We start from the raw sequence: 27418 nt of genomic DNA, 5'->3' as shown, positions 1-27418 counted from the left end.
TCCTGGAACAGTGTGTGTTGGAGCCGACGAGGGAGCGAGCTATCTTGGATCTGGTGCTATGTAATGAGGCGGGTAGAATTAGGGACCTTGAGGTGAAGGATCCTCTTGGAGAGAGTGATCATTGTATGGTGGAGTTTCTGTTGCAGATGGAGGAGGAGAAAGTGGGTTCCCGGACACGTGTCCTTTGTTTGAATAGAGGGGAGTATGGTAGGATGAGAGAAGAATTGGCGAATGTGGACTGGGGGAGCGCGTTGGAAGGTAGGTCTGCTGAGGAGCAGTGGAGGATCTTTAAGGAGATCTTTCTTGGTGCTCAGCAGAAATTTATTCCGATGGTTAAAAAGGACAGTAGGAAGAGAGGTAATAAGCCGTGGATAACGAAGGAGGTGAAGGAAAGTGTTAAATTAAAAGCGGAGGAATTTAGAGTAGCTAAGAGCAGTGGGCGAGAAGAGGATTGGGAGAGGTTTAAATGTCAACAAAGATTGACAAAAAAGTTGATAAAGGAGGGTAGAAGAAGCTATGAAGCTGGGCTAGCGCTTAATATAAAAAAGGATAGCAAGAGTTTTTATAAATATATAAAAAGGAAGAGGCTGGCTAGGGTGAACGTTGGTCCCTTAGAGGATGAGAAAGGGGACCTAGTGGTAGGGGATGGGGATATGGCTAAGGTCTTGAATAACTTTTTTGTTTCTGTCTTCACGGAGGAGGACGTGAATAATTTGCCGGGTGTTAGCGATGGAAAGGTGGTAGGACTGGAGGGTCTTAATGACATTACTGTTACTAGAGAGGTGGTGCGCAACAGACTGGAGGGGCTGATTGTGGACAAGTCCCCAGGACCGGATGGAATGCATCCGAGGGTTCTGAAAGAAATGGCGGAGGTGATAGTGGATGCCTTGGTGGTTATTTTCCAGACGTCGCTGGATTCCGGGGAAGTGCCGGAGGATTGGAAAACGGCTAATGTTACGCCGTTGTTTAAGAAGGGTGCCAGGCAAAAGGCGGGGAATTACAGGCCGGTTAGTTTAACGTCTGTGGTAGGTAAAATGTTAGAATCCGTCATTAAGGAGGAAATTGCGAGGCATCTTGAAGGGAATTGCTTGATAGGGCAGACGCAACACGGTTTCATTAAAGGGAAGTCGTGTCTGACAAATTTACTGGAGTTCTATGAGGATGTGTCTAGGGTGGTGGATAGAGGAGAGCCGGTGGATGTGGTCTTTCTGGATTTTCAGAAGGCGTTTGATAAGGTACCTCACAAGAGGTTACTGCAGAAGGTCAGAGGACATGGAGTTGGGGGTAGGGTGTTAGCGTGGATAGAGGATTGGTTGTCAAATAGGAGGCAGAGAGTGGGGGTCAATGGGTGCTATTCAGATTGGCGGTTGGTGACTAGTGGGGTGCCCCAGGGGTCGGTGCTGGGGCCTCAGCTATTTACCATTTATATAGATGATCTGGAGGAGGGAACCGAGTGTAGGGTGTCGAAATTTGCTGATGACACCAAGATTGGGGGAAAGGCAAATTGTGCGGAGGGTGTGGAGAGTCTGCAGAAGGATCTAGATAGGCTGGGCGAATGGGCCAGGAAATGGCAAATGGAATTTAATGTTGGCAAGTGTGAGGTGGTCCACTTTGGTAGGAAGAATGGTAGGAAGGACTATTACTTACGTGGCGAAAAACTGCAGCAGGCGACGGTGCAGAGGGACCTCGGGGTCCTTGTGCATGAGTCGCAAAAACCCAGCCTGCAGGTGCAGCAGGTGGTCAGGAAGGCGAATGGGATGCTGGCCTTCATAGCGAGGGGGATTGAATATAAAAGTAGGGAGGTCTTGCTGCAGCTGTATAGGGCACTGGTGAGGCCGCAGCTGGAGTACTGTGTGCAGTTTTGGGCGCCGCACCTGCGCAAGGATATTTTGGCCTTGGAGGGAGTGCAGAGGAGGTTTACTAGGCTGATACCGGAGTTGAGGGGGTTGAGCTATGAGGAGAGGCTGAATAAACTAGGCTTGTACTCGTTAGAGTTTAGAAGAATGAGGGGAGATCTCATTGAGACGTATAAGATGATGAATGGGATGGATAGGATAGAGGTGGAAAGACTCTTCCCGCTCAAAAAAGACAGTAGGACTAGGGGGCACAGCCTCAAGATAAAGGGGGGGCGGTTCAGAACGGAGTTGAGGAGGAACTTCTTCACTCAAAGGGTGGTGAATCTCTGGAATTCTCTGCCCGTTGAAGTGGTGGAGGCTGCCTCGCTAAATATTTTTAAGAAGCGGGTTGATGGGTTTTTGATAAGAGAGGGGATTAAGGGTTATGGGGAGAGGGCGGGAAAGTGGAACTGAGCCACGACAGATCAGCCATAATCTTATTGAATGGCGGGGCAGGCTCGAAGGGCCAGATGGCCTACTCCTGCTCCTATTTCTTATGTTCTTATGTTCTTATAAATTGAGATAGCAGAGTGGATTGTTTCGAGTGGACTTTAGCTTCCTCTAGTGGTCACTTGTAAACTGTACACAGCATCTTTTTAAGTTCCATTGATTTATGAAGCCTTGTTTAAAAATGTCATCCGTGCTTCCAAATCTCTCCATGGCCTTGTCGCTCCCTATCTCCGCAACCTCGTCCTAGCCCCTGAGAGCTCTGCGCTCCTTCAATCGTGACCTATCAAACATCTTCTCCATCTGTTCTGCAGTTAGTGTTATCCCTGGCCACCACTTCCTGCCAGCATATGGGCAGCATAACATAAGAGATTGCGTTGCTGGACTTGTAATCCAGATGGATGAATGACCTGGAGACATGACTTTAAATCTCACAGAGCAGGTGAAGATTTTAATTGCAGTTAATTAAATTAGAGGCAGGAGAGATTGTCATGGGAAATGAGGATGTGGCAGAGATGTTGAACAAATATTTTGTGACTGCCCTAGCAGTATATGACACAAGTTACACACCAGATTTTAAGACAGTAACCTAGGGGCTAATAGGAGGAAGGAACTTAAGATAATTAACAGCAGCAGAGAGAAATTATTGGAGAATCGGCTTTAGCTAGCATCCTTGATTATTTAAGTGTCATCAAATCAGGGATTATGCCACTGCATTCTATTCCATTCTGCAGCCCTCAATTTTACTATGGGGCAGAGTGAGGATGAGGACCCAGGTCTACCTCAATCCAAATGACAGCTGTCCGTGGCAGGCACCCAATACTTTGTGTAAAAATCTGCCTCATACATCTCCTTTAAACTTTGCCCCTCGCACCTTAAACCTGTGCCCCCCAGTAATTGACTCTTCCGCCCTGGGAAAAAGCTTCTGACTATCCACTCTGTCCATGCCTCTCATAATCTTGTAGACTTCTATCAGGTCTCCCCTCAACTTCCGAAACTCCAGTGAGAACAAACCAAGTTTCTCTAACCTGTCCGGAAAATCCCAGCCATAGTCACTGTTCATGTCGAGAAACACGTAAGTCATTTTGGGCAGGACAGAAGCTTTTTCCTAGGAGGACCCCAGACATTCTCTCTTCCACCTTCTTCCTTCAGGAAAAATATACAAAAATCTGAGGGACATAGCAACTGACCCAAGGACAGCTTCTTCCCTGCTGCCATCAGACTTTTGAATGGACCTACCTAACATTAAGTTGATCTTTCTCTACACCCTTGCTATGACTCTAACACTACATTCTGCACTCTCTCATTTCTTTCTCTATAAGCCTGTATAGTGCGCAAGAAACAATACTTTTCACTGTATGTTAACACATGTGATAATAATAAGTCAAATCAAATCAAATCAAATGTTATGACCTAGGCCAGAAACTCCAAGGTGTTTTACAAAGGTATCCGAGACTAGAAGTTTTTACATTTGAATTTGGTACAGGTGAGCATTAGGTGTTCACTACAGGAATGATTAAAGTGACCCACTATGAAGCTTTTATCAAACAAAGTTTATTTAGAACACAGTTAAATGAAATAGAAAGATTTAGCATAGTGTTTACCAATTACAAGATTCAAACCTGATACAGCATATACCTTAACAGCTAGCTATCAATGATGTTCCAAGTCAAAGAACATCCCACAAACATTCATCCCTTTCTAGACTTGGCACAAAAAGCAAATATGCCCATGTGATGCTGGATTGTGCAGCTTTTTAACATCTATGTGAATTGGCCCTTTCAATGTTGAATTAAAACTCTGAGACTTCTCAGGCCTGAAACATTCCAAAAAAGCCTTTGGATAGAAAGAGAGAGAGAGAGAGAGAGAGAGTCACTGTCTTCTTCAACCAGATTCAACAGCAGCAGAATTTCTAACCACAGAGAGGGAAAATCAAGAGTCACTGTTTTCTGCTTCAAGTCCAAACCACATCTGACAAACTGAAACTAAAAGTTGGACTTTTCTGTGGAGCACAGCTGTCCCTAGCCACAGGATATAAACCGTCAATCAAGCTCCACCCAGCAATCTCAAGGGATCATTAAAATGCACGGGACACTGCATTACAAAGAACAACAAAGAACAAAGAACAACCCAGCACGGGAAACAGGCCCTTCGGCCCAACGAGCCCACGCCGCCGCATCACCCTACACCTATTCTACCCTGTGTGTCTACGAATGGAACCCCTAACTTAGCCAGATTCAGGGGAGAATAGTGTCAATTTGGTAAACCAATCAGCCTAAGAGTACATCTTTGGGGTGTGGGAGGAAACCGGAGCACCCAGAGGAAACCCACACAACCACAGGGAGAATGCACAAACTCCCACAGACACAGGCCCAAATCCATGTGTCTGCACAGCCAGCAGTGCTAGTCACCGAGCTGTTGCGGCGCCCGTCTACCGGTCCAGGATCAAGCACACACACCGACATGAAGTACTAGGCCACTCCCGGAACCTCCAAGAGCAGCCCACGCACGACCCACCGTGTGCATGCCCCTTGTTTGACAACGAGGTGGACCTCCACCTGCGGAATAAAGACAAAAATGTTAACTTACAAGTCTGCATTTCCGGTGTCTCCCGAGGTTCTGACCTTATTTAATAGCCCCTACTATAACCCTCCATCCTCGTTTCACTCATGTGTCTATCTAACTGAACCTTAAACGAGTCCAACGTTCCTGCCTCCACCACCCTACTCGGTAGCGCGTTCCATGCCCCCACAACTCTCTGCATAAAGAACCTTCCTCTCACATCCAAATTATACCTCTCCCCCCTCACCCTTAAATCATGACCTCTCATAATTGTACCCAGTCTAGGGAGCAGCTTCTCACTATTGACTCTATCTAATCCCTTCAGTATCTTATATACCTCTATCATGTCCCCCCTCAACCTTCGTCTTTCCAAGGAGAAAAGTCCCAGTTTCTCCAACCTTTCCTCGTAACCCAGCCCCTCCATACCAGGCAACATCCTGGTAAACCTCCTCTGAACCCTCTCCAGAGCCTCCACGTCCTTCCGGTAGTAAGGTGACCAGAACTGGACGCAGTACTCCAAATGCGGTCTAACCAACGTTCTGTACAACTGAAGCATTAGACGGCAGCTTTTATACTCTATGCCCCTTCCTATAAAGGCTAACATCCCATAAGCCTTCCTAACAACCTTCTCCACTTGTGTCGCAACCTTCATGGATTTGTGAACCTGCATTCCCAGGTCCCTCTGTATTTCTATACTCCTAATCAGTCTACCTTTTATCACATAGCTCCTCTCTGCATTATTCCTTCCAAAATGCATCACCTTGCATTTGTCAGGATTAAATTCCATCTGCCACCTATCTGCCCAATGCACCAACCTATCTATATCCTGTTGTATCACCTGACATTTCACTTCAGTACCCGCCAACCCTGCCATCTTGGTGTCATCTGCAAAGTTGCTGATCACACCACCTACGCTCGCTTCCAAGTCATTTATGTATACTACAAAGAGGAGAGGTCGCAGTACTGAGCCCTGCGGCACACCACTGGTCACTGGCCTCCAGCCCGAAAAGGTCCCCTCCACAACTACCCTCTGTCTCCTGTTGCCCAGCCAGTTCTCAATCCACCTAGCTACCTGACCTCGTATCCCATGCACCTTAACCTTTTCTACCAGCCTACCATGAGGGACTTTGTCAAACGCCTTACTGAAATCCATATAGATGACATCAATGGCTCTCCCATCGTCAACCGTTTTTGTCACCTCCTCAAAGAATTCCACCAGATTCGTAAGGCAAGACCTCCCTCTAACAAAGCCATGTTGCGTATCCCTAATCAGATCGCAACGCTCCAAATGCTCATACATCCTACCCCTAAGTATTTTTTCCATTAATTTCCCTACCACTGATGTCAAACTCACCGGTCTATAATTTCCAGGGTTATCCCTACTACCTTTTTTAAACAGCGGTACCACGTTTGCTACCCTCCAGTCTTCTGGGACCTCACCTGTGTCCGAAGAAGAGACAAAGATTTGCGCCAGAGGCCCAGCAATTTCATCTTTCACCTCCCTAAGCAGCCTGGGATAAATACCATCAGGCCCCGGAGCTTTACCCGTCCTTACGCTACCTAAAAGCCCTAGCACTTCCTCCCTCGTAATAGATATTTCCTGCAACTGATCCTCAGCTCCCTCCAAGAGACCGCACGATTCCAAACCCCTCTCCTTCGTGAATACCGACGCAGAGTATTCATTCAGGATCTCCCCCATTCCCTCCGACTCAATACATAACTCCCCACCTTTGTCCCTAAGAGGACCAATTTTCCCTCTAACTACTCTCTTGCTCCTAATATAGGAATAAAATGCCTTTGGATTTTCCTTAATCCTACCAGCCAAAGCCATTTCATGCCCTCTCTTCGCCCTTCTAATTCCCCTTTTTAGCTCCCTCCTACTCTCTCTATATTCCTCCAGCGCACTCTCCGTACTCAGTTGTTTCGACCTAACATACGCCTCCCTCTTCTTCCTGACCAAGTCTTCAATACCCCCTGTAATCCACGGCTCTCTAATCCTACCTTTCCCATCCTTCCGCTTAACCGGAACATGCCTTTCCTGCAGCCATTTCATTTTGCCCTTAAAAGCCTCCCACTTGCCAACCGTGGACTTTCCAGCTAACAGTCCCTCCCAATCAGTGTCCTTCAGCTCCCTCCTAATCCGGCTATAGCGCGCCTTCCCCCAGTTCAGCACACTCCCGTTCGGCTGGCACTCATCCCTTTCCATTTTTATCCTAAATTAGACGGACTTGTGGTCACTGTTAGCCACATGTTTGCCTACCTCAACCTCAACCACCTGCCCTGGCTCATTACCCAACACTAAATCCAGTATAGCCCCTCCCCTAGTCGGGCTAGTTACATACTGCTCTAGGGACCCCTCCAAAACACATTTTACAAACTCATCTCCCTCCATACCCCCAGCTCTAGGCCCCCTCCAATTCACTCCAGGTAGATTAAAGTCACCCACTACAACCACCCTATTCTTCCCGCACCTATCCAAAATGCCCCTGCAAATGCCTTCCTCCACTGACCTCAGGCTGTTGGGTGGCCTATAGTATACCCCTAGCATCGTAATCTCTCCCTTTTTATTCCTCAACTCCACCCACAGTGACTCAATCCCTATCTCTTCCATATTGTCCTCCCTCTGCACTACTGTGATGTTTTCCTTTACTAACAGTGCCACCCCTCCACCTCTCTCCAACCCTCCTCTGTCACACCTAAAACACTTACACCCAGGAACATTCAGCTGCCAGTCCTGCCCTTCATTTGTAGATACGCAGGGTAGGATAGGTGTAGGGTGATGCGGCGGCGCGGGCTTGTTGGGCCGAAGGGCCTGTTTCCCGTGCTGGGTTGTTCTTTGTTCTTTGTTCTTTGTTCACGTAACCACGTCTCCATTACAGCCACCACATCTAACTGCCTCACAAACATCAAGGCCCTAAGCTCATCCGTTTTTCCTGTCACACTCCTTGCATTGAAACAGACACAGTTCAACCCACCAGTGTCCCTCGGAACCTCCTTCTCCCTGATAATTTTCCTTTCACCCGACTCTCTCCCAGCCACATCCCCATCCCGCCTCCCTATTAGTTTAAACCATTCCTAAACACCCCAGCTAACCTCCCTGCTAAGACACTAGTTCCCCTCCCATTCAAATTCTCCCCACCCCTCCTGTACAGTTGCCCTTCTCTCCTAAACACCTCCCAGTGATCCACAAAAGTAAAGCCCTCTACCCTACACCAATCCCTCAACCATGCATTCAGCTGCATGATCTCGTCATTCCTAGCCCTGCTGGTACTGGGCAGCAACCCAGAGAATGCCACCCTGGAGGTCCTGCTCTTTAGTTTGGACCCCAACTCCCTAAATTGCCTACGGACCTCTACCCTACTCCTCCTTCCTATGTCCCCCTCCCCTACATGTACTATGACCTCAGCCTGTGCCCCCTCCCCTTTCAAAATTCCCTCTACCCTTTCTGTTACATCCTGTACCCCTGCTCCAGGGAGGCAGACCACCATCCTGGAGTCACGCCTCTGTCCACAGAACCTCCTATCAATGCCTCGGACCCTCCCATCCCCTACCACTATCACCTTGCCAGCCCCCTTCTGTCCCTCTAAGTCATTCTGACCCTCCTGCCTATCTTTCTGTGCCCCTGTCAACGAACCTTGGGGGGCCTCTGGGGAGGCCGGGGGACCCTGACTACTCTTCTTCTTCCTCTTTCTCCTCCTAACAGTCGTCCACCCTTCCTGCTCTTCAGCCCTTGGGACCTCTTCCTGCTCATGGTTCCTAGCCATGAACTCCTCGTTTTCCCTGACTAGAAACGCATCTTCCAGACGGCCCTCGAGTTGCCTGACCCGGGCCCTCAAGCGCTGCAGTTCTAAACATTTAGTACAGATGTGGACCTTGGGGACACGTGATGCCACCAAGAACTCCCACATGCGGCACCTGACACAGCTTATATTGCTCCCTATATTCCCTGCCATGTCCCAACCTCCTGTAAGCGGCGAAAGGTAGAAATGTGCAACGCCCCTTCTCCAAGCCTACTCTCGCCTAAGCCCAGCGAGCCAAAGCCCTTCTCACTCAGCTCCCACTCACTCCGCTGCCCGCTCCCGACGCTGCCCGCTGTGTGCTGCTACCCCTTTTTTATACCCCCTGCTCCCCCTTACCGACAATCCCCTCGCCTAACTTCCGGTACGGAAGTAAACTACTCTCTAACAAACCCCGAGAACCGGAAGTACAGGAAAAAAGCGGTTTTCAATTTAAATCAGGCACTCACCACAGCCACAGCCACCAGGTTCAATGCTCCGGAGAACAATCCGCATTAGTCCAGATTAAAATCAGCATTATATCTATTATATTCCTTCAGTAATAATTAGAGGACACCAGTTACAAGCATAAGGGTGCCAATAAAATGCTTGGACCTGATTGAAAAATGTTCAGAGAAACATGAGTAAAATACATTTCTTAAAGGCACAGGATCGTCACACCAAAGCTATTACGTGTTTGTTTTCCCAGTCATTATCTAGTCTGATTGTAAGTATCATATGATTATCTATATGCTTAAGTATAATTACCATATGTTTAATAATCTTAGTGTTCGATAGTATTGTTTCAAGAAATGATTATCATGATTGATTATTCAGCACCATGAAGAAATATGCCCTCAACAGAAGCATGGATGGGATGATCCCATGGCATTTTTTAATTTTTACAGAAACTCTGGCTGCTAGCATCAGGGATAAAGTTTAAAATTTGTTTTAATTAGTGTCACAAATAGGCTTACATTAACACTGCAAGGAAGTTACTGTGAAAATTCCCTAATCACCACACTCCGGCGACTGTTTGGGTACTCTGAGGGAGAATTTAGCATGGCCAATGCACCTAACCAGCACATCTTTAAGACTGTGGGAGGAAACTGGAGCACCTGGAGGAAACCCACACAGAAATGGGGAGAATGTGCAGGTTCCGCACACACTGTGATCCAAGCCTGGAATCGAACCCGGATTCTTGGAGCTGTGAGGCAGCAGTGCTAACCACTGTGCCACCATGCCACCCGTGGTTTTTGATGATATGTACCAAACATACTGCACTAATAATCATGATTGGTTGCAGGATAAAACCTGTCAGTAACTTGGATCACCAGAACGTGCTGCATAGTTTAGTTTAAATGAGGGGCGGTTTAGAACGGAGTTGAGGAGGAACTTCTTCACTCAAAGGGTGGTGAATCTCTGGAATTCTCTGCCCGTTGAAGTGATGGAGGCTACCTCGCTAAATATATTTAAGTCACAGGTAGATAGGTTTTTGACAGACAAGGGAATTAAGGGTTATGGGGAGAAAGCGGGAAAGTGGAACTGATCCACTTCAGATCAGTCATGATCTTATTGAATGGCGGGGCAGGCTCAAAGGGCTAGATGGCCTACTCCTGCTCCTATTTCTTATGTTCTTACGTTCTTATACTAACAAAACATTCTGTCAACTTCATTTTCTGTTTTTGTTTTTTGTGCTTTGCTATCTGGTCACCGGGATATCATTCCAGGGGAGCATTCAGTCCCAATAACATCAGTCTGCACTCCTGTTCCCATCCCCCTACCTCCTCCCCGGGCCTTAGAACATTGGTGGTCAATTTAACTGAACTCACCAGTCGGGAAATCCATGGGACTCAGCGGAGTGTAAAATTGAGTGGGGTGTAAAACCAACATTTCCCCCGATTTCCATCAGTTTTTTGACAGGCAGGTTACAGGTTAAAATTGTACCTGTGCTGGTGTGACTTACCGTGACACCTAATTAGGGCAAATGTAGAAAGTGTAAAATAATTAAAAATGAAAAGTAAGGAACCCCAGTGGGACGGCACGGTGGCACAGTGGTGAGCACTGCTGCCTCACAGCACCAGGGACCTGGGGTTTGATTGCCAGCTTGGGTCACTGTCTGTGTGGAGTTTGCACATTCTCCCCGTGATTGCATGAGTTCTCCTCAGGTTTCCTCCCACAATCCCAAAGATGTGCGAATCAGGTTGATTGGCCATGCTAAATTGCCACTTACTGTCAGTGGGACAAGCAGGGTAAATATGTGGGAAAGGGGCTAGGTGGGATTGTGGTCTGTGCAAACTTGATGGGCCGAATGCCCTCCTTCTGTACCGTGGGGATTCTATGAATCCTAAAGCGGTAAAGTATAAAGGATGGTACCCTCCGGGGTAACACATACTGGTACCCTGACAACAATAACAGCTCTTGGGGAAACTTTTCAATCTCAGCTGAAGTGAATTTTGATTGTAATCCAATGGGCACCAGGTTAAAATGAACACACGTTTGAGTTACACAACACTGCCCTACGGATTTTAGTCCCATTAGAACAAAGCGCATAATTGCAATTACTCTGGCATTGATAGAAAACAAACAGGATTTGATTGAGGTTATGTGCGAGGGAAGGAATTGAAAACAACAGTTTGGCACTCTAACTGAAGTCTAACTGTGATGGCACTGGGAAACTTTTCAAACTCAAAAGAAAGACTGTCTCACCAGGGAAGTTTTTCCTTCATAGTACATTAATTTACTTCATAACCTTCAATACCACTGCTTGTACTCTGGTTCTGGTGTGATTGTTTTCCAAATTTTACAATTCTCCAAAGGTTCTGACATGATTGTTCCTAATTGCTCCGGTTAATGGCCTTGGAACATTTTGTATGACATCAAATAAATGACAAATAACTCTCTGCAGATCACATTATAAATGAGCGCTAATTCGACAGAAAGATGTTACATAACATTGCTTCGAAGACATGCAAACTTCTCAGTGAGAAATAATATTCAAAGTCACAAGATATCTTTTATCTTATCCAGTTTAATCCATCCACATTGCTCGTACGACTTGGTTTTACCAACTAACTTCAGGTTATTTTAATGCTGCGACTTCCCTTTGGTGCTAATTGTACAAAAAAGAGCTTCCACAGGTCCGGAGATCATCATCCGCAGCTAGTGATTTTCCTTATTAAAACTAATGGATTAAGTTGGCCGGGTTTGCACAATTTAATTGAGAGCAGCGAGGCAGAAAATCTGCTTTTTTGTTATGTGTTCTCAGATTGAGGGTAAGCTTGGCAAGACCACATTTATTACTCATGACCAGTTGTCCTGAGAAGGTGCTGGGCTTTCCTCTCATTTATTGTTTTTACAATCAAATATCTTTACTAGCCACTTCAACGCCATGAAGAACAAAACATTTTTTAGGGGATAGGAATGTATAGGTCCAACCAGGTTTGTTTTCTTTCCATGAGGAACAAGTCAGTTAAGTTAGAAGAGAATCTCTACAATGCAAAAGGAGGCTATTTGGCCTATCGACACTGACTCTCTGAAAGAGCATTTTACTGAGGCCAGCTCCCCCACCCGAACCCCGTTATCCTGTACGTAAAAAGGGCGGCATGGACAAGTTGGGCCGAAGGGCCTATTTCCATGCTATTTATCATGGCTAATCCGTTTAAGGAATATTGCTATGGGAGGAATTTTACCAGCCCACCTGCCACAGGAATTGTCACGGGCGAGAGTTGGTGGGGCGGATGAACCATGCAAAGGTCTAGGGTGGGATTTTCCAGTCTTGGGACAAGCACAGCCAGAAAATGCTGCCCTAAAGGACAATTTAGCTTGGCCCATCCATCTAGTTTGCACATCTTTGGAGTGTGGGAGGAAACCAGAGCACATGAAGGAAGCCCACGCAGACATGGGGGGAATGTGCAAACTCCACACACTTACTGACCTGAGGCTGGAACTGAAACTGTGTCCCTGCCGCTATGAGGTAGCAGTGCTAACCTCTGTGCCACCGTGCCACACAGTGTCATAATAAAACAGCAGCTTTCATAGCACGTTTTGTGAAGCTAATGTGCAACCTATAACATTCATTGAATTAACACTATTGTGAGATTGGAACTCATTAATTGCTATCAGTACCATAATCATCAGAAAACTAGTATCTTGTTAGTATTAAATTATTTAAAGCAAAAATCAGTGCTTATAGAATCACAGAAACCCTACAGTGCAGAAAGAGGCTATTTGGCCCATCGAGTCTGCACCGACATAATCCCACCCAGGCCCTACCCTCATATCCCTACATATTTACCCACTAATCCCTCTAATTTAGATGTAGACATCTGAGGGCACTAATAGGCAATTTTTAGCATGGCTAATCAACCTAACTCACACATCTTTGGACTGTGGGAGGAAACCAGAGCACCCAGAGGAAACCCACGCCGACACAAGGGGAATGTGCAAACTCCACACAGACAGTGACCCAAGGGTGGAATTGAACCCAGATCCCTGGAGTTGTGAAGCAGCAGTGCTAACCACTGTGCCACTGCACCGCTTTTCCTACACCAATTCTCTTTCCCCAACTTCCTGAAGTTATTGGTACAGATTGGGGTGACATGGTGGTGCAGTGGTTAGCACTGCTGCCTCACAGTGCCAGGGGCCCAGGTTCAATTCTCAGCTAGGGTCACTGTCTGTGTGGAGTTTGCACATTCTCCCATGTTTGTGTGGGTTTCCGCCAGATGCTCCAGTTTCCTCCCACAATCCAAAGATGTGCAGGTTAGATGGATTGGCCATGGTAAATTGCCGGTTAATGTCAACTGGACCAGCTGGTTCAAATGCTGGGGTTATGAGAATAGGGCCTGGGTAGGAGTGTGGTTGGTGCAGACTCAATGGGTTGAATGGTCTCCTTCTGCATTGTAGGGATTCTATGGATTGGAAAATGATTCCATCGATAGCTAATGTCCTCAGTGTTTTCCCGAATGAGCTATTCACTAGTAGGATTAAGAAGTTGCAGGGTGGGGTTAGCCATGAGAGGGGATACCAGAGTTCGATCCAATCTTATCCTCAACTTGTATTCATACTGACATGCTTCCCTATAGGATTGCAGTAGACTATGAGATCATTCAATGATTTTTCCTTCTCTAGCATTGTGGAACTAAAGACAATGGTCGCACACCTATTAACATCACAGCTGGGATCAAAAAAAACTTGAAATCTAAAGCTGGGACTTTTTACATAGTTGTTAAATACATTTATTTTATTAGCTGGGCCATCACTAGAACACTTTTTTCTCAACCTTACAGAAGCTTCAACGTATCCAAAAGAACGTGATGCTAGTGCCTAATCACACAAAGCAGCACAGTCCCATTGCACTCATTCTCAGTTATCAGTGCTGGCTCATGTGGTCACACTGTCACCTCTGAGTCAGAAGCTTGGCATGGCGGGGGTGGGCGGGAGGGTGGGGGGGGACAGTCCCAGACTCACTCTAGAATCGTAAGCATATAAAATAGTCTGTCACTCTGGTGCTGTGCAGAGGGAGAGCAGTATTGTCTGATAGGCCACTCTGAGGACAAAGGGCTGGATTTCCACTAAGTTGGGATGACTCAGGAGCCTTTTAAGGAATGGAAGGCTGGTCCGCATTCTGGGATTCCCTACTGTCTGACTTTCGGGAATGCCTTTAAAGGGTACGGCTTGATTCCTGTCAAAAGCCTGCATCAGGGACTCCCGAACTGGCAACTTTCGTTGCAGAAATAGGCTTGTCCTCCTCCACAAATGAAATGGAGTCAGGCCATGTTTTTAAAGTGTCATGGTTCACGGCCCCTCAGTCATGAACCCTAGTCCCCATGAACTGAACTTTTAAAAGGTAAGTTCAAAGATCCTCCTCCTTCTTCCTTTGCCAAGTTCTAGAGAGTCCCAAAGACTGGCGGCCCTCCGCGAAAAGATTCCTCCTCACCTCTGTTTTAAACGGGCAACCACTTATTTTTAAATAGTGACCCCGCAGTTCTAGAGGTTTATTATATAAAACCATTTTGTAAAATATACTAAGAACTGTATGCATTTTGCATTTAAAAAAATCTGTGAAATGAACTACCACTGTGATTAAAATGTGGCGCTGGATCAGGGAAAGATTGCATAAGCAAGTTGCTGGGCTTTGCAATGACTATGGTTCATTGAGGGGATTTGGCCTGGATGTAACACTGTTTGTACATACGTGCTAATCTCATCACCCAAATTCTCAGCACTCACTTCACGTGAGCAGTGCTGGGCTAAGCTGTGCAATTTCAGAGGTACATTTCGAACAGCGACTGTGTCCACCAGATGGCACTCACCAGTTGGCATCTGTTCTATGGCAGTCACAGGGAATAACGTTTGAAAGTTCACTGTAGTTAATGATTCATTATTTGACGTTCCATCAGCCAAATTACTTCATCAACCAATTGAACAACCGTCAGCCAGGATTCTCCCAAAGAAATTTTAAGGGTCAAATTCACGTCAAAATTGGAGTAACTCCCGCTGTTTTCTCAGTGGGATTTTCACAATGAACCTCTCACATTCTGTGCACTGCAGGGTGCCCCAGTGTGAATCGCAATATAAGTCCAGGGCTGGGGCCTATTCCAGCTGGAGAGGCCGGCAGCATAGAGCTGAGTGGGCCTCTGAGCATGGTCAATCTACCAGAGTGGAGATCACGTGCATGTGCAGTAGCGCCACACCGCTGGCTTCCCAATCACTGGCCAGCTCGATGGCTAGCAAATCGCGCAATGCTGCCCCTCTAATATTCCCACCCACCAGGCGCTGGCCTCCGGGCCAGCACTTCCCCCACTCCACCCCCTGGCCCGCCTTAGTCTCCCTCATTGGCAGCCCCGACCACCCACCCCCCCAACTGCAGTCCTGATCCCCCCACTCCCCGTAACCCCGAACCCCCCCAGCAAGTCAAACCTCCCCTTCTCTCCCCACCACTCTGGTGACCAGGCCCAATCGCTGTCCTGCCTCCCCCTGTCACTGATCCCAAGTGCAGAGTAGCAGTGGAACTCTGCCCCCAACACCCATTGATCTCCCCTATAGGCCCACCCCCCAATAGGCCCCACCTCTTCAGACCTCACCCTCACTTGACATTGCCTGGTGCCCAGTGGGCAGTGTCAAGGTGCCCCTTGGGCATTGCCAAGATGCCCCTTGGGCAGTGCCTGGGGCCAAGGCTGGCACTGCCAGTGGCAATGCCCAGGGAGCATCCTCCCTTACCCCTAACCTCCTGGGGGCCTCCATGTCTTCTGTTCACTCCAGCAGGGTCAATTAGTGAGGAGCTGTTGTAAACCCCACTGGAATGAACAACTCCTAACGGGGAGGGGAGAGGCTAGCAGATCTGGAGACTTCAGTCCTGAGCCCACTAATAAGATGTGAATAAAGATTTAAATATTTTAATCAGCTCCATGCTGAATTCCATGGGAAGCCCACTAAACATCCGCTTATGTCTCTTGACCCACTGCGCTGTTCTAACAGTGCAGTGGGCTGGAAGAATCGCCCCTGACATCTTTCAAAGCTGCTGATGCCAAGCCCATGTCCACTCAGAGCATGTTTCCCACAATTTTCCAGCCCTCCGTGTGAATGGAGCATGCCTGTATTCCTCACTGCAACCGCCTGAATTTCTGAGGCTCCCTCCCAGTGAATGGGCCTCCACATCAGAGGCTGCTTTGGGAAAATTACCTTGTTTCAAAGACATGTAACAAATGATCTATTCTCGATTGCTTCATGAAGTCATCAGGGTCTACAACAAGTATATGACCTCATAGCCATTATGAAGACAAGGTTAAAAGGTCAAAACTGGGGACTTAATATCCAGGGATATTCGACCTTTCGGAAAGGCAGGAAGGAAGGAAAAGGTGGTGGGGTAGCACTGTTAGTGAGAGATGAAATGAAGTCAATTGTGAGAGAAAATCTAGACAGGGATGATGTAGGGTCCATTTAGGTGGAGGTAAAAAACAGTAAGGGAAGGAAGACATTGGTAGGAATAATGTATAGACCCCCAAATAGTAGCTACACTGTTGTAAAGGGTATAAATTAACAAATAAATATAAAAACAATCAAAAGGGTCAAAAGTTCCAGTCTGGCAGCTCAACTTGATTTCATTATATGTTGTAAATGTAACACATGGCTTGCACAGTTTACATTTCCAGAAATGTCCAGCTAACTCACAACTTGTTGCAGGGTAGACAGTTTTAGAACAGAGAGGATACCATGGAAAGTGTTTTGGCACAAATGTAAAGCCTGAAATTATTGCAGAAAAGTGAAATCTCACACCTTGCCTTCTGTCTCCAAGGTCAGGATGGGAATGAGGAAAAGGAAATGAGGCAAGGATGGAATACTGAGATCATCGGAAAGAATTTGTGTGAATCGGGAGTGGGACTCATTGCTGGAGATATTCTGGCTATGTTAGCACAGATAAGAATGGAACCAATTAGGCGGCGCAATGGCACAGTTGTTAGAACTGCTGCCTCATAGCTATGATGTGGAGATGCCAGCATGGACTGGGGTAAACACAGTAAGAAGTCTCACAACATCAGGTTAAAGTCCAACAGGTTTATTTGGTAGCAAAAGCCACTAGCTTTCGGAGCGCTGTTCCTCCGTCAGGTAAGTGGAAGTTCTGTTCACAAACAGGACATATAATGACACAAACTCAATTTACAAAATAATGGTTGGAATGCGAGTCTTTTCAGGTAATCAAGTCTTAAAGGTACAGACAATGTGAGTGGCCTCATAGTGCCAGGGACCCAGGTTCCATTCTCGGCTTGGGTCACTGTCTGTGTGGAGTTTGCACATTCTCCCTGTGTCTGTGTGGGTTTCTTTCAGGTGCTCTGGTTTCCTCTCACAGTCCAAAGATGTGCTAGTTAGGTTGATTGGCCATGCCAAATTGTCCCTTAGTGTCAGGGGAACTAGCAGGGTGAATATGTGGGGATATGGGAATAAAGTCTGGGTTGGAATGTTGTTGGTGCAGGTTTGATCATTTCCTTCTCTATGAACGGTACGACTTGTCTGTATAGTGCGCAAGAAACAATACTTTTCACTGAATGTTAATACATGCGACAATAATAAATCAAATTAAAAAAAGCCTTGTTCTGCGCCGTAGGGATTTTACGATTCTTTGATTCTATGAAGAGGGCCCTGGAGGTAGAAGAGGATGGAATGGCTCACCTCGTCCAATCCTGTCGGATTAAGGAAGAGAAGTAGAGATAATGACCAGAATTCGGCCAGCAAGGATAGAGAATTTGGCCGAGTCTCCATTCACTGTAACGGGATCGGAGAATCCCACTGGCATGAACGAGTGAAGAACCCTGTCCAACATATCTTAGGCACAGTCACAGAAAGATGAGTTTGATCAGGACAGTCTCCGTGATGTGGGAAAAGTGTAAGCCAGGGTGCAGAAAGGGATCTTTGGAAGAGTTGGTGAGCAGAGGATCATACTGAGCGAATGTGGCATTGTTGGAAATGCTGTCTTTTGATGAGTTGCTCAACAGTTTCATCATTCCAATTATAGAGATAGAAACATCGAAACTAGAAGCAGGAGTAGGCCATTCGGCCCTTCGAGCCTGCTCCGTCATCCATTTTGATCCTCCATATCCCTTGGTCTCTTTAACTCAAGAACTAATTTCTTCTTGAAATCACACAATGTTTTGGTCTCAATGACTTTCTGTATTAGCAAATTCCACACATTCACCACCCTTTGGATAAAAAAATTTCTCCTCACCTCAGTACTGTTAGGTTTTATCCTTATCCTCAAACTGTGATCCCTACATCTGGAACTATGATCCCTAGTTCTGAATATGAACAATCCTGTGACATTACTGCCTTTTCCACAAGATTAAAGTTATCACTTATTCTGAGCTTTTGCCAAGTGAATAAGTTCTTTTGTGCACATAAGTGCGAACAAAGCTGAGCTAAAACTAAAGCTTTAGGAAAGTATAGGATTATTTTGACTCTTCAGATAGAAAAGGTTTAAATGTTTCTTTAGAGAATCATTTACTTTGTGGTATCCAAACACAATCTTATGTTGAACTTTTGATTTTCTGGTGAGAGGTGGACGACAGGGCAATGCAGAGCAATCAGCCCCGTTTGAATACTATGGAAATTTCCACTGAACTTGCCATATTTGAGTCATCTGAGAGACAGGCTCACTGTTGCATCCGTGCACACATAATAAAAAGCCCTACTGCTTTTCCTGTTAATCCTATAGTGAAGGCAGCAGGATGCCTTCAGATGCCTGTTTACAGAACATGTTGACCTTTCCCGACAGCTAGAATTTGTGCTGCTTGTCTCCTATTCATTGCCTAAGGGGCTCAGATATGCGAATCTAGGAAAAAACAGAGAGAACTGTCAGTTCAGAGTGGGCACCATTTGTCTTTTGAAAGGAAAGGTCCTGGACAAGAGGCAGTTATGTAAACAGGGCAGCACGATGGCACAGTGGTTAGCACTGCTGCCTCACAGTGCCAGGGGCCCAGGTTTGATTCCCGGCTTGGGTCACTGTCCATGCGGAGTTTGCACATTCTTCCCGAGTCTGTGTGGATTTCCTCTGGGTGATCCGGTTTCCTCCCACAGTCTAAAGACATGCTGGTTAAATGCATTGACCGTGCTAATTTCTCCCTCAGTGTATCCGAACAGGTCCTGGAGTGTAGCGACTCAGGGATTTTCACAGTAACTTTAAAACAGTGTGAATTTAAACCTACTTGTGACTAATAAATAAATAAACAAACATAGAACATAGAAAACTACAGCACAAACAGGCCCTTCATCCCACAAGTTGCGCTGATCATATCCCTACCTACCAGGCCTATCTATAACCCTCAATCCCATTAAATCCCAGAAGTCTCTTAAAAGACCCCAATGAGTTTGCCTCCACCACCACCAACAGCAGCCGATTCCACTCACCCACCACCCTCAGAGACACTGAGTGAAACCTTGGTACATAACAGAATAATAAGCAAATAACTGAGGTATCTCATGAAACCCATCAAAAAGAAAGATTACACACTGTTCAAAGTTCACCTTGCTAAAAGTCCTGAAGCTAATTATAGTTTTGCGAATAGAATTATCACATATATTTCATCTACTAGCTGTAGTAAGAATATGCTTAGAATAACAACCTCCGACATGAAGGGTTTGCTGGAAAATGTAGTCTTGGGTGGCCCAATATTTCATCTGACACAAAAGCAAATGTATGCCAATTAACGACTCCTGCTTTTTTCCTTCTAAGTAAGTACAGTAATTATTCTAAATGGGAAAAATAAACAAGGTTTCAGCATGCTACAATACTGTAAAATTACATTACATTTCTTATGGCCGTAGTGATCACTTCTTCAATTATTGTTTCTCACAGCTTATTGTTTCCACCATGTTTCGGCTGAAACAGAAAACCTCGACAATTTACAACATCAATGTGGTAATGTCGTCAGATTTATTTTACAGCTATTTCTCGCGGAGAAATCCACCCAAATCCATTGCAACCTGCATCTTGTCCTGAACGACTCAAAAATGAATGTTTAGGTTTAACCCTGCAGAAGGCAAGGGGAGACAATAATCAGTCATTTGCATGGTAAATGGGCGGCACGGTGGCACAATGATTAGCACTGCTGCTTCACAACGCCAGGGATCTGGGTTCGATTCCCGGCTTGGGTCACTGTCTGTGCAGAGCCTGCATGTTCTCCCTGTGTTTGCATGGGTTTCCTGCCACAGTCTGAAAGATGTGCCGGTTAGGTGCGAAATTCTCCCTCAGTGTACCCAAACATGCACCAGAATGTGACGGCTAGGAGATTTTCACAGTAACTTTATTGCAGTGTTATTGTAAACCTACTTGTGATGCTAATAAATAAATTTAAATTGTGATTTTGATGCTGAAGGAATGCAGGTTATCTATTTATGGTGATATTTAAATGTTTCCTTTTAACACCACAATGTAAACAGGTTCAAAATTAGAAGTTAAGCAGTAAACAGAAAGCCCTTTAAAATTTTCAATGAGCTTATTCTTGGTTAGTTGCATGATCTCTTTCAGCCCTGGCCCAACAGTTGGCCCTCTTGTTCCTGAATCACAAGGTTCCGGCGTGAAGTTCCATTTCAAGTCTTGAGCATAAAAATCAAGGCCAGCACTCCATCGTGGACCTGAACTAGGACTGCACTGGCAAAGGTGGTGCCCCATCTGCCTGCTGGGGTTGATGTAGAAGATCCCATGGTGCTAATTCGAAAGTGAGCAGGGGAGCTATGCCCAGGGTCCTGGTCAATATTTATCCCTCTGAAAGCATTACAAAAACAGGTCATTGTTGTTTGTGGGAGTTTATTGCATGCAGATTTTTTTTAACATCTATTTTTTACATGGGCGTCGCTGGCTGGTCAGCATTTATTGCCCATCCCTAGTTGCCCTTGAATTGAGTGTTTCACTCAGTCATTTCAGAGGGCAGTTGAGAGTCAACCACATTGTTGTGGCTCTAGAATCGCATGTAGGCCAGACCAGGTAAGGACGGCAGATTTCCTTCCCTGAAGGAAATTAGTCAAGCAGATGGGTCATTCCAACAATCAACAATGGTTTCATTGTCATCAGTAGATTCGTAATTCCAGTTTTTTTTTAAACTGAATTCAAATTCCACCATCTGCCATGGTGGGATTCGAATCCAGATTCCCAGAATACTCACTGAGTTTCTGGATTGATAGATGAGCGATAATACCACTCGGCCATCGCTCCTGCCTTTGGCTGTCACGTTCCCGAAGTTTCAAAAAGTGATTACACTAGAAAAAGTATTCCATTGCCTGTAATGCATTTTGAGGCATCCAGTAGTGGTGACATGACAAGTTGTTCTTTCCTCCTTTCATTGCATTAGCTTTGATTGCCAAATAGTAAACTAATTATGTGCGATTTCTAAATGCAACATACAATTGTAATTCTGCAACCGGCATTTGAGATGAACCAATTATGATTGATGTTCAAGAAACATAATTGAATCCTCACTTTTTGATGTGCAAGCAAGTTATCTGGCAATGTGAAATCATAGTCACAGAAGACCATACAGTATCATAAGCTCTTAAGAAATGAGAGTGGGAGTAGGCTAATTGACCCATCAGTCTTGCTCTTAATAAGATTATGGTTGATCTGATTTGGCCTTAACTCTACTTTCCTACCTGCTCCCCATGACCCATAACTCCTTTCCAGATTGAAAACTTAATGCAGCCTTGACTATATTCAATGAGCCAGCTCCACTGCTCCATGTGGAAAAGAACTTCAAAGAATAATGATCCCCCGTGAGGAAAAATTCCTCCTCATCTCCATATGAAATGGACAACACAGTGGTTAGCACCGCTGCTTCACGGGACACGGATTCGATTCCAACCTCGGGTGACTGTCCATGAGGAGTTTGCACATTCTCCCTGTGTCTGTGTGGGTTTCCTCTGAGTGCTCCGGTTTCCTCCCACAGCCCAAAAGGAATGCTGGTTAAATGCATTGGCCATGCTAAATTCTCCCTCAGTGTACCCAAGGGATTTTCACACTAACTTAATTGCAGTGTTAATGTAAGTCTACTTGTGACACTAATAAATAAACTTTAAACTGTGATGAGTTTCTGCAGTGCATGTTCAAGGTGGTGCATACGGCTGCCACTGTTCATTGGCACTGGAGGGATTGTTTGTGGAAGGATAACAATCAAATAGGCTGTTTTATCCTGGATGGTATCAAGTCTCTTGAGTGTCATTGGACCCTTCTAAGGGTCATCTGGACATGAAACGTCAGCTCTTTTCTCTTCTTAAAGAAGCTGCCAGATCTGCTGAGATTTTCAAGCATTTTCTCTTTTGCTTTCAGATTCCAGCATCAGCAGTAATTTGCTTTTACTAGTTGAGACCCCAGTATTGACCCCATGTGGCACTCCACTTGTTACAGTTTGCCAATCTGAAAATGATCCATTTATCCTGAGTTCTTGTTTCCCAGTTTGTTGGTCTACGCTACATCCATGCTGATACATCACCCCCAACACCATGAGCTTTTACCTCGTGTAGTAAACTTTCATGTGGTTCCTCATTAAATGCCTTTTGGAAATCCAAACACTATACATTTAACTGTTCCCTTCATTCACCCTGCCTGTTACATCCTCAAAGACCTTCAAAGAATGTTAAACTTATTAACATTGTGCATTACTGCTATAAACATGGCATTGTGGGTCAACCTACAGCACGTGGATTGCAATGTTTCAAGAAGGCAGCTCATCACCACCTTCTCAAGGGCAACTAGGGATGGGCAATAAATGCTGGCCAGCCAGCAATGCCTATGCCCCACAAATGAATAACAAAAAAGTGACTGGTAGATGCACATTCAAGATTTTGTCTGTCTAAAGTTATTCATAGAATCATAGAATCCCTACAAGGAGGCCATTCAGCCCATCAAGTCCACACTGATCTCCGACAGAGTATTTTACCCTGGCCAGGCGCACACCCTACCCCTGCCCTATCCTTGCAAATCCCCTTAACCTGGAAATCTTGGGTCACTAAGAGGCAATTTAGCATTGCCAATCCACCTAACCTGTGCATCTTTGGACTGTGGGAGGAAACCGGAGCACCCGGAGGAAACCCATGCAGACATGGGGACAACATACAAACTCCACACGGTCTCCCAAGACCAGAATTGAAGTGGATCCCTGGTGTGTGTGAGGCAGCAGTGCTAACAACTATGCCACCATGCCACCCATCGTATGAAGATTTCAACTGATGTCATAAGTATACTGAAATGTTCTCACAATAAAATGACTGATGTGCAACTCTTTGTATTAATAGCTGTGTAAAGATCACAGGATTAATACTCATATGCCACAAAAATCTTTTGATAAACCCTCATGCAAAAAAAATCTTAAAGCAGTTTATCAAGTCGCAGTAAAGATAACTCATAATCTCACAGTTGTAGAAAGTTAGATATACCATTGAATTCTTATTTAAATGTATAATTGTAAATATTCCATCACTGCAGCCATTTAAAGTAAAATTTATAAAATAGTCATGGGTTCAAATCTCTCACCATTTTGTAGACAAGAAATATTCTGCTCATCATTTGTAATGTAACATGTTTTCAGTCCAAAGATTGATTGGCAGGGTAAATGTATGGGATTGCGGGAATAGGGCCTGGGTGGGATTGTGGTTGGTGCAGACTCGATGGGCTGAATGGCCTTCTTCTGCACTGTAGGGATTCTATGATTCTAGTCAGTGTTTGTTGCTTAATGGACAAAAAAACCTGATGAAATAGTAACTTCAAATGGAGCAGTATTGTGTACAGCTTGTCTGTCTCTTGATCTAATTGAGTCAGCACCGTTAAGATTGGCTGTTATTATTCTGATTTCTTTTGATCCTCCTATTTCTCTGCAGGATTTCTATTGTTCTTAACACACATTGAGATTAACAGTTCTTGCTTGTTTCTTCCTTTCTCGGCAGGTGACAGAACACAATGTACTGCAGAGCTTGCTTAGACCATCATGGGATTTTCCTCTTGACCAAGTTCTATTCAAGTCACACACAAACACATGCATTACATGGCACCCGAACTACAGGGGGAAGTCATGGAATTAACTTCTTCAAAAGTTAACAAAGAAACATAGGAACAGGAGGAGGCCATTCAGCCTCTTGTGTCAGTTTCGCAATTCAATGGGATCATGGCTGATCTATGACCTAACTCCTATGCTGGTTAGGCTGTGTTTGTTTTCCTTAAGTCCAAAGACGTGCGGGTTAGGTGCACTGGCAATGCTAAATTGCTCCTCAGTGTGACGGGGACCAGCTAGGGTAAATACATGGGTTATAGGGATAGGGCCTAAGTAGGATTGTGTTTGGTGCAAACACGATGAGTCAAATGATCTCCTCCTGTACGGTAGGGATTCTATGATTCTCTGATTCTATTCTATGTGTAGAGAAGACTGAGGGGGGACCTATTTGAGATGTGCAAAATTATAAAGGACATTGATAGCATAGATAGTAAGAAAGTTATCTTCCCAGTTGAGAGGTCAATAACCAGTGGACGTAGATTTAATGTAAGGGTCAGGAGATTTAGAGGGAATTTGAGGAAAACCTTTTTCACCCAGAGAGTGATGGGACTCTGGAATTCACTGCCTGAAAGATGCGGACACCCTCACAATATTTAAGGAACATTTAGCATTTGAAATGCCATCACACAAGTCGAAGGACTGAGTGCTGGAAAATGGGATTGGGATAGAGAGGTGCTTGAGGGCCTCTGTGCTGCAAGGCTATATGACTCTATGTGACTCGAAACCAAGACTCACAGAAATGAGGCTGGGTCTTAACTACCCTGCCCTCTGAAATGGCCCAGAAGTAGAGCCTGAAGAAGCTGTTTTAATAAATGAAGCCATTACGCTTGAACTCTGGGCCGTCTGTTTTAGCCCTAAGATTGGGGTGGCATGGTGGCACAATGGTTAGCACTGCTGCCTCACAACACCAGGGATCCAGGTTCAATTCCCGGTCTGGATCACTGTGTGGAGTTTGCATGTTCTCCCCATGTCTGCGTGGGTTTCCTCTGGGTGCTCCGATTTCCTTCCACAGTCCAAAAGACATGCTGGTTAAGTGACTTGGCCACACTAAATTCTCCTTCAGTGTACCCAAACAGGCGCCAGAGTGTTGCGGCTCGGAGATTTTCACAGTAGCTTCATCGCAGTGTTAATGTATGCCTACTTGTGTGACTAATAAGTAAACTTTTCTCAAGAACCTTACATTAATGAAGAGGAAATGCTAATTATGGAGCATAAAAGCAAATTACTGCGGATGCTGGAATTCTGAAACCAAAAGAGAGAAAATGCTGGAAAATCTCAGCAGGTCTGGCAACATCAGTAAGGAGAGAAAAGAGCTGCTATTTTGAGTCCAGATGCCCCTTTGTCAAAGCTATCAAAGCAAATTATGAAGGGATATGCTTATTCTTGGAGGGCTTTTTTCCTCTCTATGGATGACACAGCATTTTAAATACAGACTTAGGGAATATTCCGTCTGTTTCGAAGGCGCACAAACTTGGATCAAATAAACAGGAAAGCTTTTCAGATATGTTTCTTCCTCACTGTTGCTGAAGGATGGAATTGTATGTGTCCAACTGAGTACAAGAGGCATCTGGATGGGTACATGAACAGGGAGGGAATAGAGAAATACAGACCGAGCAAGAGCAGAAGATTTGTTTTAGTTTAATTAGGGCATCATGATCGGCACGGGCTTGGAGGGCTGAATGGTCTGTTCCTGTGCTGTACTTTCCTTTCTTCTTTCTTTAATCTACCACCTTTTGCAGTACATGTTGAGCCATTGGGCGGGATTTTCCGGGTGCGCTCGCCCCAAGACCGGAAAATCCCACCCGAGGTCAACCAACCTTTGCATGATCCGTGTCCAGCCCGCTATGATTCCCGAGGCAAGGCAGGAAGGCAAAATTCTGCCCACTTTCTCTATTTCCACAATAGTAAATTGGCTGCAAAAGTGGTTTTGAAGGTACAATGACAAAGATGACAGAAGGACAAAGGCCCTTCATCTCCACTATGGCAGTGAAACACTGGAAGATATTTCTGAGACACATCCGAGCAAAATCATAGAATCATACAGTGCAGAATTAGGCCATTTGGTCCATCGAGTCCTCACCAACCACAGTCCCTATCCCCATAACCCTATGTATTTACACTAGCTAGCCCCCCTGACACTAAGAAGCAATTTAGCATGGCCAATCCACCTAATCCGCACATCCTTGGACTGTGGGAGGAAACCGGAGCACCTGGAGGAAACCCACGCTGACATGGGGAGAACATACAAACTCCACACAGACAGTGACACAAGTCGGGAATCGAACCCGGGTTCCTGACGCTGTGAAGCAGAGTGGTAACCACTGTGCTACCATGTCACAACATGCTGAAAGACAAATCAAAGCACAAACAACTTGAAGGTTGTCTCCCCAGTAAAATACATCAAAACGTATTTGATAAAGATAGGAAACTGTCAGAACTGCTGGAGTCAGCAGGATTGCTATTGCTTTCAGAGTCCAGAGCTACTGAATTGAGTCCATTGAAAATAATTACCACACTACAGGTTCAACTCTTGTGAACACTGTTCATGCCTGATGTGGTTAGCACTGTTGCTTCACAGCACCAGGGATCCGAGTTCGATTCCCAGCTTGGGTCACTGTCTGTGTGGAGTCTGCATGTTCTCCCTGTGTCTGCATGGGCTTCCTTTGGGTTTCCCCCCACAGCCTGAAAGACATGCTGGTTAGGTGCATTGACCATACTAAATTCTCCCTCAGTGTAGTGTGGTGACTAGGGAATTTTCACAGTAACAACATTGCAATGTTAATGTAAACCTACTTGTGTCACTCATAGATAGACTTTATGTGACAGGGAATAAAACAGCAAAAGTAGGCTCACAGTTCTGTAACAGAGTCACACAGACATGAAATGTCAATTTTGCTTCTCTCTCCACAGATGCTGCCAGACCTGCTGAGTTTATCCATCATTTTCTGCTTTTATTTCAGATTTCCACAGTATTTCGCTCTTATTACCAGAGTTGTGGCTTTTCCGAATACTGTTTCATCCGTGCTGGTTTTTTACCCACACGGGATAGAACGTCCTGTCACTAGTAAACGAGACACGCTTGTGGAAAAAGCACCCACTTTGCCGATGTTGATCATTCATCAGGATAATTAACTGTTGGGACCAACATGTAAAAGGGTGGGAGAATGTAGCCAATGTAGAGACATGACCATGAACATCATGAACGTACTTA

The 27418-nt window shown here is 45.4% G+C and overlaps 1 protein-coding gene across 1 annotated transcript in view; it reads left to right on the top strand.

The window, feature by feature from the left end:
- Positions 1-24182, top strand: part of LOC145344553 (amphoterin-induced protein 2-like) — a 69869-nt gene extending 45687 nt beyond the window's left edge. The window contains exon 3 of the transcript XR_013886884.1: positions 24104-24182. The gene's annotated coding sequence lies outside the window, so the exon portion shown is untranslated. The remainder of the gene's footprint in view (positions 1-24103) is intronic.
- Positions 24183-27418: the final 3236 nt, after the last annotated feature.

The sequence above is a fragment of the Carcharhinus amblyrhynchos genome, chromosome 6 (genome assembly GCF_965287045.1).
Source record: "Carcharhinus amblyrhynchos chromosome 6, sCarAmb.v2.hapA, whole genome shotgun sequence".
NCBI lineage: Eukaryota > Metazoa > Chordata > Chondrichthyes > Carcharhiniformes > Carcharhinidae > Carcharhinus > Carcharhinus amblyrhynchos.
This window is presented reverse-complemented; position numbering and strand designations above follow the sequence as displayed.